General features: G+C 36.2%; 1 long non-coding RNA gene and 1 pseudogene across 2 annotated transcripts; one reads left to right on the forward strand and one right to left on the reverse strand.

Annotated features, from left to right (window-relative positions):
- Positions 1-2,895: 2,895 nt before the first annotated feature.
- On the forward strand, positions 2,896-8,049 carry LOC148200727 (uncharacterized). Of its 2 annotated transcripts, XR_015786007.1 has the most exons (6): positions 2,899-3,173; positions 3,264-3,320; positions 3,415-3,500; positions 5,015-5,062; positions 7,473-7,577; positions 7,897-8,049. It is a non-coding gene; the product is annotated as an uncharacterized LOC148200727 (long non-coding RNA). The 2 variants fall into 2 exon arrangements; XR_015786006.1 differs by having other exon boundaries at positions 2,896-3,173; positions 3,264-3,500.
- Positions 8,050-10,102: 2,053 nt separating this feature from the next.
- LOC148200728 (FT-interacting protein 3 pseudogene) lies at positions 10,103-12,050 on the reverse strand (annotated as a pseudogene).
- Positions 12,051-12,385: the final 335 nt, after the last annotated feature.

Genomic DNA, 12,385 nt, shown 5'->3' on the forward strand with positions numbered 1-12,385 from the left:
TTTGTTACAGGAAATTATAAGGAGATGATTGACAAGTTTAAAGAAGAAATGGAAAATGTCTTTGAAATGACAAACCTTGGAAAGATGACATTTTTTCTTGGTATGCAAGTGCAACAAAAGAAAAATGAAATATTTGTGTGCCAAGAAAAGTATGCAAAGGAAGTGCTTATGAAGTTCAACATGGGAGAGTGTAAGTCAGCTGCAACTCCAATGAACCAAAAAGAAAAGTTCTGCAGAGAAGATGGTGCTGAAAAGGTTGATGAAAAGCTGTTTAGATCCTTAATTGGATGCTTAATGTATTTAACTGCCACCAGACCAGACATCATGCATTCAGTGAGTTTGTTATCAAGGTACATGCATTGTGCTAGTGAAATTCATTTTCAAGCAGCAAAAAGAATTCTTAGATATGTTAAAGGCACAATTGATTATGGTATATGGTTCAAGAAAGTTGAAAGCTTAAGTTTTCATGGTTATTCAGATAGTGATTGGGCAGGATGTGTTGATGATATGAGAAGCACTTATGGTTATTGTTTCTCACTTGGTTCTGGAGTTTTTTCATGGTGTTCCAAAAAACAAGAAATTATAGCACAATCAACAGCAGAAGCAGAGTATGTTGCTGCTGCAGCTGCTGTAAATCAAACTGTCTGGATAAGGAAGATCATGACTGATTTACACATAGAACAAGAAGACAGCACAAAGATTTTTGTGAATAATCAAGCTGCAATTTCAATTGCCAATAATCCAGTTTTTCATGGCAAAACAAAGCATTTTAAGATAAAACTTTTCCTTTTAAGAGAAGTTCAAAGAGAAGGATAAGTGAAACTAGTCTACTGCAAATCAGAAGATCAAGTGGCTGATATCCTAACCAAGGCACTTCCAAAATCTAGATTTGAGTTCTTGAGACAAAAGCTTGGAGTTTGCAGTTCCAAAGTCAAGGAGGAGTGTTGATTAATGACTATTGGAAATTAAAAAATTAAAATTATATGTTATGCTATTTTTTAGGAAAATAAAAGTCATGTTGACTAGTAGAATTTATTTGCTATTTTCTAGGCACTAAGAGCACTAGTTTGTTAGTGGTTATAGAGGCCAACATTTTTGTACATTTACGTTCACTTATTTGCTTTATAAAAGCAATTGCACTCCAAAAAATAATATATTAAGCAGTTTAATATTCCTCTGTTCCATTCTCTCAGTTTTCTCTGTTCCACTCTCTCAACCTTTCCTTCAATAAAATAACCAACAGTTTCATTGATTTATTGTTTTCCATTTTACTTTTCATTTCCATTTATGTTGCTTGCAATTTCATAGATTTCTTTTACGAGTTCTTGCAAGTTAAGATTCATGTAAATTCTCTCAAAATACAGACAGCCAACTCCAACAATGAGACTTTTCAATCTCTTAACAGACAGTTGTTTCCTTTAAATTAAAAGATAACAATAGATTTTAATTTTTAAAATATTTCCTTGAGCATTCAACATAATATATTAATCTATATGAAAATTCACAATATTTACATGCTCTCAATGTTCAACCACTTCAATAATTAAAGACCACAACCATGATTGGAAGATCAAATACAAAACACACCATGACTGACTAGAAAGCAAGGGGAGAGGAAGACTGGTTCAGAACTAAGCCATAGGACAAATCATCATTCACAACACAGCAAATCATGGTAGCTTTCTTTAAAAGTAAGTATCCAGAAAATCAGTAGCAAACAAAAACAAGAGCACCAACTAAGCCAACATCACAGAGACACAAAAAAGCAGCATCTTCTCTTCGAGTTCATTCTTACTGTAATTGATTGCTATGGAGTAATAATGTCTATTCAATCCATGGATTAGAGTTTGAAAAGTAAATTGCAAAAACAATAAGTAACGACAAAAAGGAAAAAACAACAGCATCTATACTTTTGGAATGAAATAAAGGAACACTCACTTGGATAGATGGCTTGTTTAGATGGCCCAAGTTGGAAGTTGTTTGACCTGGCTTGTTTAGGTAACCCAGGCGACGAAGAGGCACTTCTGGTAGTAAACGAGATGTTGTAGGATGATCTTGGGGACCCTCACCGACGGGTTCTATAAAGCCAGCAGATGTGGGCACATCAAATATTGCTGAGTGAACGACAACCTCTGTTTCCAACTCCTGGTGACTCTAAGCTTATAGATCGTAAAAAAGAAGACCTTTTACTTGACTTCTAGACTGCGATATACCCTCTTGTTTTCTCTGTCTTCTGCGTTCTGTTCTGATTTCTTAATTTCTTGTAGTCTGATGAGCTAGCTATAGGCTCCTTCGGGATCCTTGGTAAGCTCATTGTGTGAACCTGATAAAATTTTCCTTTTAGTCATGCAACGAGGAATATAAACAACATGTTTTAAATTTTTATGACCCTCCTAAAAAATGTAAGTCATGGAAAAGATACTATTACTATATTATATGTTTACCTCTTTAAACTATTTTTCCTTGATGGAAAACAACAACGATATCACTTGTTAAGTTTCTTTACTCAGGAAACCTAAATGGTAAACTCTCTTCTCACTCACACACTCAATAGCAGAAATTATACTATATGTATATGTATTTTATTCAATCTATGGTGTAAAGAAAGAAGAAAATACAAGTAAATGTCACTACAAGAAAATAGCTAGTTACCCGCGGATCATTATATACGGATTAGATCGGTATGTAATAAACATATTATATACGGATCTTATATACGGATATTGGGAAATCCATTATATACGGATAAATCCGTATATAATAATAAAAATATTTATATACGGAGGATCCGTATATAATTGCCGTACATAACGTTGGCGCCTTTGAACTTGAAGCTTTGCAGGGATAGTTCGTATCTAATATCTGTGTATAAGCTGATTTTAGAAAAAAAAACAAATAAAAATTAAACTGAAAGCTCCAAAATTTCCCCCCTCTATCACTCTCGAAAAAAACACATCTTCTCCCTCTTCTCGAACCTCTCCTCGAACCTTCAGTCCACTTCTCCCTCTTCTCCCTCTTCTCCCTCTTCTCGAACCTTCAGTCCACTTCTTCACTGCACTCTCTTCTCCGCTGTCAGTCCACCTCGCCGGCAGCGAGCCTCTGGTTCAGTGAAACCCGCACTCCACGTCACCACTCGCGATTTGTGTGGATTCAGATTTCATTTGTCGAACACGGTGAGTAATCGAAGCTTTGAGGATTATTTTTGATTTCGTTTTCTCTTTTTGTTGTTTGGAGGTTTGAAATTGTGACTTTGGAAACCCTAGGTTGGTTTCTTCGAAGTGGTAGAGATAAGCTGGAGTTGTAGTTGCGTTTTGCTCCTGGTAAGTTTGAATCGTTTAGATTTGAGGTTTGTTTGAGTTATCTTTTCTCTGGGTGTTGTTACATTGTCCTATTTTTGGTCGTTGTTTTTTCGAGGTTTGAAATCGCGAATTTGGAAACCCTAGGTTGGTTTCTTCGAAGTGGAAGAGATAAGATCGAGCTGCTATTGCCTTCTACATTTGGTAAGTTTGAATTGCTTATATTTTGGTTTCTTTTTATTGGCTGTTATTGAAAATGGGTCTTGACCAAAACTAGTCACTGAAAATGGTTTGCTTCGTTTTGGGTGCTTTTATTGCTTTCAGATATTAGTCATCATGGTTTTGACAATCATGTTAGTGGATCCTATTTTTTCAAAAAAGTGGTAACATGGTTTGAAGTTGTTTCCTGGTTTGAAGTTGTTTCCATTTGAAATGTATATATAACTATATATGGGGCATAATATGGCACGGGAAGGGCATAACAAAGAGTACATATATATTTGCAATAAGTTCAATAATAGTTGCAACATGCAGCTGGCTAGGTAGTTCCTCTAATCTGAAAACAGAGAACAATGTTGGAGGTAGTTCTTCTAATCCTTCCTTACCCCCTTCCAAAGATGGTGGAATATGTTGGAGGCAGTTCCTCCAATCCTAAACATAGTGGCATTAAGGAATAAGACCATTTATTGACAATAGCCAAAATTGGGAGGATCATGAAGCAGATTTTGCCTCCTAATGCAAAAAATACCTTTTTCTACACTCCTAGTTTATTTGCTAAAGCTCTTTGAACACACTGTGTTTTTTTAACACTGTCACAAAAACAATAATTGTTGCACACCAACCAATTCCATCCCAAAATCTACTTTTGTCTTCAAACATCTTAGCTGTCTCCCTCTTGCTGTCATAAAAGAACAACCATGCCTGTGAAATCAACAACCATACCAAAGAAACAAGATAGTTGGCTAAAACTCAATGAACCATGTTTAATGAGTCAAAACAAATGTTAACTTCAGTTTCCTGACTTTGGAACTGATCAATGCTCTCAAAGTGGTGCTCTTACGCTGATTAAAGATGGAACAATGATAAATTCTAGCAAAAGGAGAAATTTGTCAGTTAATTTCATTCATTTTGTTCCAGCTTTTAGAGTTTTCAAACTTAAGGGTGGTCTAATGTGTGTGTAGGGAAATTGACATATATGGGTGGCGTTTTGAGCCTAATGATAATGGAAATGCATATCTAACATACAACTTTGAAAAACCTGCAATGTTTGGAATCCTTACCGTAACCCCATATGGCACATTAAAATTGGTAGAGTTTTATTTTTTAAAAGAACCAAGTTTCTGGAACTTGAGGTGGATCAAAATAAATGTGAATTTTATGGCAAGTGTGAACCCTTTGGAAGTTGTGATAACTCCACATCAACAAATTCCAACTGTTTGGATTTAAGGACTTGGTTATGACTTAATTAGCATCCAACATATATTGCAATAATATTCATTTATTTAACAATATGATTAGTCTAGGCAGAGGACAATACATGAAGCAATGAAGTCATTGGTTACTCAGTAAAATAATTACATATGCATTTTAGTACAGTAGTAGATATGTTACAAAGTTAATGCCCCTCTTTTTTTGTCCATGTACCTTTATGTTGTCCTTGTACTATAAAACTAGTTTTTTTAATTGATACAATGCATGTTGTGACTTGAAATCATCAGGTAAAAAGTTTCCCCATTTTCTGGTCAAACAGTGACATCAAAACCCAAGTAAGTGGTTCTAACCTTTTATTTGTATTTAGTGTGGGGAGGTAAATTAGCCTTGTGATTGTTTGATGTTCAATTGCATTGTGTCATTCTCGTTAGTCACTGAAATTTGGTTATGGATGTAGTAAAGTACTGAAATGTGGTTATGGATGTAGTAAAGTATGTTAGTTTTAACATGTGTTGTTTCTATTTTAGTTAATTTGTAGTTTGATGTTCTGTTTTAAATTGATATACGATTCTGTATACATATTCCATATTATAAAAACTTTTAATTAAAAGATGTATTACTTATCAAAAGAAATTAAATTAACTAATGTAATAATAATGATCATACTAATATTACAGAGTGATATACAGAGTGAGAGTGATATTATAAGGGATGATAAGTAGAAAAAGGAATATATATATATATATATATATATATATATATATATATATATATATATATATATATATATATATATATATATATATATATATATATATATATATATATATATATATATATATATATATATATATATATATATATATATATATATATATATATATATATATATATATATATATATATATATATATATATATATATATATATATATATATATATATATATATATATATAAGATTTGAAAGGAAAGGTGGAAAAGAGAGGCGTGTTGAGGTGTGGCGTGGTGGCTGCTATGGTACATGTGGGTGGCTTCCCTTTGTGATGAACAAGATATGCATCTTATCCTCATTTTGTCTTTTAGTGGTCTTTGATTTAGTCACCCTACTTCTGAATGCCTCACTTCTACGCATGCTATGTGTTGCTCCCAAAACGTAACACCAATCCTTCATTCTCCAAGAAAATAACTCAATGCTTCTCCTTTCCTCTCCAACTTTCCGTATGCGTGCAGCTGCTCCCCAAGACGTGACAGCAGCAACTCTTCTCGGTGACACCCTTCCACCCAATCTTAATTCATATAAGAGCTCTCTTTGCTTCCACCAGTGGCACCTCCAACACGTAACCATGCATACCACTTCACCTACTATGGTCAAACATGCACCTCCAATTCATTCTCAGCATGAACCCAAATTAAATATTCAATTGTAGTACAAAACCAATGTCACATCTACACGACTTTTGCTTCCATCTTCCATTCTCCCATCAAATCAACAAGCTATGACAATTACATCCACTAAAAGAAGAAAACAAAGTAATCTCTAACATGCTGCACGTTAACTTCCACAAAGAGTTAAAATACACTCCTTTTCTCTCCCCAAAACCGTCACACCTATTCCCATCTAGCTTCCACCTTCATTTTTTTATTCATCATGGCATAAGTCACACTTCTAGACAAACTTTTTCTGAATTTTAAAGAATGATGTGTTTTTCATTGCAAAATGCCGTGACCACTTTTCTGTCATCATATCACACTTTCTTCTAACAAAACCAAGAACTTATCTCTTCCTAAAAGCAATTAAATAAATATTCTACTCTTCCATCACAACAAACATTGAGTACAGCCGTGTAGAAGTAAAAAGCTTATGGAATAAAATAAGATGCAAGTAAAATAAGCAACCAAATGCAATTCAAATTGGAAATGATACTACATAAACACGTTAACAGCAAAGAGGGAAGGGTACGTTTTCTTACACATGTTTAGAACAATAAATTCACTCTTTGTTCAAGCATTAAGAGTAAGACACACAGAACCTATTGAAGTTAAACTCCATTCTCTGCTGGGTGCCGTGCTCATCAAAACTCAGCCAGAACTCTTCTCTTCCAGCAGCCGTGACATCTACTCTACTCCTTGCTCTCCAACCAATTTGATGTTCTGCAGAGAACTCCAGCCAAGAGAGTAGTGTCTCCCCAACAAAAACGTTGACAGCCAAAAGTTCCAAACCAAAAACCCAGAGTGTGTGTGTTGTCGTGAGTTCTGTAACCAATAGTAGTGTCCAGACTCCGAGTCGTCCCCTTCCTCTTGTGTGTCTCTTCATTTTTAAAGGGAAAACCAGCCAGCCATGAGCCAACTCTTCCGTCTAGTAGTGGCCCCTTCTCCATGTCCGTGTGCAAGCTTTTTCATTGAGGATAATATTCCCTTCAGTAGCTGCTCCCTCTTTTTATCCCAACGTACATGTTTTATGAATGCTTAGTTGTCCATGGGCCGTGTGTTTTTTTTATCTTTGCTGCACCGTGAGTTATACTTAATTTATTTATTTTTCTTTTATTCTATTTTCTATATTTACACTACAAGAAAATTGCATTTTACTATATATGCCCATATTTGTTAATATTAAGTATTATGCAATTTTTGTATCTAGCACTACATTGGCGTATGAAATTTGGGGCAATTTTTTTAAAGTCACAGTTCATAATGAAGACCATCAAGTGGCTTTTATATAAATCAACAACTTTTATTTGTTTCAGAGTCCAAATGGTGTTTGGAACATTTTTGGTGGCAAGCTTTCATGGGACTTGAAGCAATTGTATGTGATGATCCAAATTTTGAGGGGCGTAGAAATCCTTCCAGTGGTATATTTATATTATATTTATTTATGTTTCAATTATAGCAACCATGTTAGCCTGTTGGTAGCATTTCAAGAGAACGGAAGTAGAGATTTGTGGTTTGGGATAGTAGAAATTAAAGAAGATTTTGTCAGTGAACTTTTAATGGTTTCTGAAATTTGCTGAGATTTGTGGTTCAATTTGATTGATCTTTTTTATCCCCTAATTCTAAGCCATCATCTGTTAGAGAACTTTTAATGGTTTTTGAAATTTTCTTTAAATATTTTATTTGTCCATATATATTGAAATGTGTTTCAACTAAACTTTTTGTTAATTTTTGGTTCAGGCACTGCTTAAGGCTATAGGAGCTAGTGTTTACTTGGTCAGGAAACCGTTAGAAAATGTAAAATCATTCTTGTAATTGTCTTTATGAATAAGAGTTGTATTTTTTTAAGTTCTATTTATAGAATTATCTAATAAAGTTTTCATATTTTAATTATTTGGTTCAAGCACAATCATATGTAAATTTGTTACATTTGTAATCTTGTAATTATATTATACATTATATATTATGAATATATTTGGCAATTTTTCTGGCAATTTAACAGTTATGTTTGATTCTTATCAATTATATGAAATTTTTAGGTATTAGGTGTAAACGTGGAATTATCTAATTTTTTTTTTATAAAACTATAAAGTTATATACGGATTACATACGGATTATCCGTATATAATTATATAAAAATTATATACGGATTTGTCCGTACATAATTATATACAGGTAATTATATACAGAATTTATATACGGATTTTTTCGTATATAAATTATATACGGATTTTTCCGTATATAAATTATATACGGATTTTTCCGTATATAAATTATATACGGATATATCCGTATATAATTTAGCTACGATCATTTTATATACGGATTTTTGTCCGTATATAATCCGTATGTAACACTATTTTATATACGGATTTTAGGTCTTACATACGAATTTTGGTCGTATGTAATTGTATTTTTTCTTGTAGTGTGTTCTCAAGGAAGCCTTCCCTCCTTCGCTAGCCAAGAGGTCCAGTCTAATCCCAAAACAAAATATCTGATGATGCCTTTTCCCCTCATTCTATTTACTATTTATACTATATCTCTCTTCTAACAACCTAACATCTTTTCTCACCTCTACCGTTCGGATTCTTCTCACTCCTCAAATTCTACCGTTCGGTTTCTACTTTCCCTAATACAGTTTGGCCACCAACCTCCCAATACCAATCGGCTACTCACTTCCCCAATACAGTTCGGTCATTCGCTCTCCTTTTACCCTTCGGCCCTTATTTCTCTCCTTTTACCGTTCGACTCTTACTTCTCTCCATTTACCGTTCGTCCCTTACTTCTCTCCTCTTACCGTTCGGCCCTTACTTCTCTCCTCTTACCGTTCGACCCTTACTTCTCTCCTCTTACCGTTCAACCCTTACTTCTCTCCTCTTACCGTTTGTTAACTCTTTGGCAAGCGTACCAAATCGTTTTAAGTAATAAACCGGTAAGACCGAATATTGTATCCCAAGAGACTCGTATGACACTTTACAATTGTATAATTATCTAACTAATTTAGACTAAAGAATATTTCCATTTAATGTGAATTTAGTGCAATGAAAATAAACATCATACATAAGTGATAGATTGAACTTTTTGGAGTTAAAACACTTGAAAATTAATTGATTAAAGATGATATGATATGGAATGAAGATGTTGGAGAATGATTTTACCTACTACACTCTCATGCAAATGCACATTACTACTACTTCATTTAATTGCTCATGTCAACCTACTACATTACTCAAACCCAATCCCTTGGTAGAGAGAGCCTAGACTCACTCATTAAATTCCAATCCCTTGGTAACCTAAAAAGTTCATCTGCATTAAGAATAATGGTTTAAGGCAACTAAAGGGCCAAGCTCTATCCCTAGACACAATTTCCTTTAGGTGTTTATTCCAGTTCAAGGTTCACACAATACTTCCCAATATCAAGCAAACCTAAGAATCATGCTATGGTTGATCAAGTCACAACAAGCTTTAAGAGAAGGAAATAAACACTCACAATAAATGAAAGAAGCTTATATTAATTAAACACAAGTGCATTTACAAGAAAGTTTCGTAGTTAAATCATTCCCCAACAAAATGAACTTAGCTCTCCCTAGTCATGGAGAGCTTGAGCTTACAATGGAAGAAAATGGAAGAGATGGAGACCCAAGGAGGAAGAATGGAGAGTTCCCAATGCTCAAAACCAGCTCCCGGAGGTCCAAAAATGATGTTTCGAGCTTTAGCCGCCAAGAAGATGGCACCCTCGTTGAATGGAAGCCAAATAGGTCTAGGGTGGCATGTCAGCAAAAGTCGCGCCCAGCCCCCCTCTCTAGGGCGCCCAAGCGCGAGGTCTGCGCAGGAATTGTGTGAAGAATGGCGCCCGCCCCCTGTCTAGGGCGCCCAGGCGCGAGGTCTGCGCAGAAAATGGGGCTCAGCCCCCCTTCTGGGGCACCCTGGCGTGAGAAACCTTCCATGATCCTTCAAAACACTTGCTTTTTGTAGCTTTTCCTAGGCTCCCACTCTTGGTAGTTTAGATGCACCTCCAAAGCACACAAATTGCCTAGAAACTTGAGGAATTAGTGATGAAAACTCCTATGTATAACCTAAGCTAAACTTATTCACAAAGTTAGATAAAAGAGAGGATTAAGCATGTTTCAAGCTTCAAGAGAGTCGATTTGGTAAGAAAATTGCACCACACATAATGGTAAGAATTACCGTTATCACCGTTCGACCCTTACTTCTCTCCTCTTATATTCCTAACATTACTCCACCCCTCAAAATCAACCTTGTCCGCAAGGTTGAAGTCAGGGAACTGTTACTTGACGTAATGTTCTTCTTCCCAGGTGGCGCCCTCTAATTCACGTCTGGAGGCTTGGGTGGTGGCAAATCCTCTTCCACTATCTTCCATTCTTCCTAGATCCTATTAACTTCCAACATTCTGGTCACCTCTTTTCCAAAATCCTACTCCATCTTCATGCTTAGTTGCCACCAATCTACTTTAATTTCTCCCCAAGTTGTCAAACAGGTAGCTCCTAAATTCACATCTAGCATGTATTCCACCACCTCCTTCCTCAGTGGTGGCTCTGCCCTGCTCAACCTCATTGACACAATCTGGATAGCCGGATGCCTAAGACTGTCTAGTTGAATCACAAACAGAGGATGGATGTGGTGCATCTTTGGCAACAAAGGTTGTGTATACATAGACAACATGTGTATCACAAATAAGCTTGTGAACCTTACAACCAACTACACCTCGCCCATTTTCTTCACACCAGAATTATGCAGTACTAAAAGAGGATAAGGGTGTGTGTACACCCTATTAACTTCAAGAGTGGGCAGCCTAATTCTCACCTTCCCTATTCTTGAATCCTTTGATGCACCTGATTTCTCTCCAACATGTAAAAGACCATTATCATGGACCCCTACTGTGATAATAATACATGGATCAAAAACCTCCCAAATGTATTTCTCATTCCACCTTGGAGCAAGACTATCCACAATTGTCCTAGTACGGATCCACTTCTGCCCATATATAGTTACACAATATGAATTTGTGGCTCCTCTACCATCTCTAGTCTTCATTGGCATCAACCCTTGTGCACTTATAATCCACAGCTCTAGAATTCCAATGTTGGCCTTCGATAGCTGCTTTGTTGTTGGCTTAAGATCACTACTATAATGAGTTGATTCATCGAGCACATGGTAGCCACCTTCCAAGTAAACCCTCAAGTGTATCCTACTTGAGAACTTGGTCTCTTTCTTCTTTTCCTCTTCAACAACCACATGTTTTTCAAGGTTAAACCACCTTGTGTTCATAGGCTTATGGTCAAACCTCCTCTGCACATTGTGTAAAGGACTGACACATCTTCCCAGGATTTCATCTTTGTTTGGACCAACCCTATCTTCTGCAGTCAGAACCAAAGGCTCCTTAAATGGCTCAGCTGCAAGAAACATCAAGCCCTCATTCCACATGCGATTTATGGTTTAACTTTGAGATGCTCTAGTTCTTGAAAACTGATTTCTCGTATTGGTCTTCACAAAGACTTCAGGATACCAGGTTTTGTCACTTGGTACCAAGTCCTAAGCCTCAATAACATTGACCCTGACATACCAAAGCTTAGGTGAAAGGTAAACCTTTGATCTTATGTTTGTAACAGCCTCAGGACCAACAGTTGCTGCATCAGAATGCCATGCATCAGGAAATGCCTCGTCTGCTTGAGTTCCCATCCAAACTACCAACATTAACTCTCCCTTGGCTTTCTCACGTCTCTTGTCTTCTAGTATGTACCACTGTGGAGCCAAAGGGCTATCTGGTGGCACACTTTTTGGGATTTCATTTAGATCAAACATCACTCTCCCTACAGAGTCATCCACAACAACATCTTTGTCTTTCACTACTCCCTCCAGAAGAGAAGCTTGAATCCTTTATTTGGAGAAGGCAAAAACATGATTCCACTGAGGATTGGACTTTTTCTCAAAGTGCTTGGTGAGGCCCTTGTAGTTTCCAAGCTTCACTTCCACATAAGGATCCACACCACCAGTAATAATGCTAACTCCAAGATTGACAGAGACAAAAAGTAAAGAGTGATCTGGTTTTTTCGATGCTTGCGGCACCAAAATTTCCAACTCCTGGATGTCCTTGTCGACGCTTCCCTCCTGTCGCTCCGCTGTCAACTCCTCACAATCGGTGCCCGATTTAGTCTGCCAAACCTTCACGTCAGAGCATTAGTGAACATCTTCTAAGTCGGATTCGTGG

This window comes from Vigna umbellata, chromosome 4 (genome assembly GCF_029865625.1).
Source record: "Vigna umbellata cultivar VRB3 chromosome 4, Vumbellata_1.0, whole genome shotgun sequence".
NCBI classification, from domain to species: Eukaryota; Viridiplantae; Streptophyta; class Magnoliopsida; order Fabales; family Fabaceae; genus Vigna; species Vigna umbellata.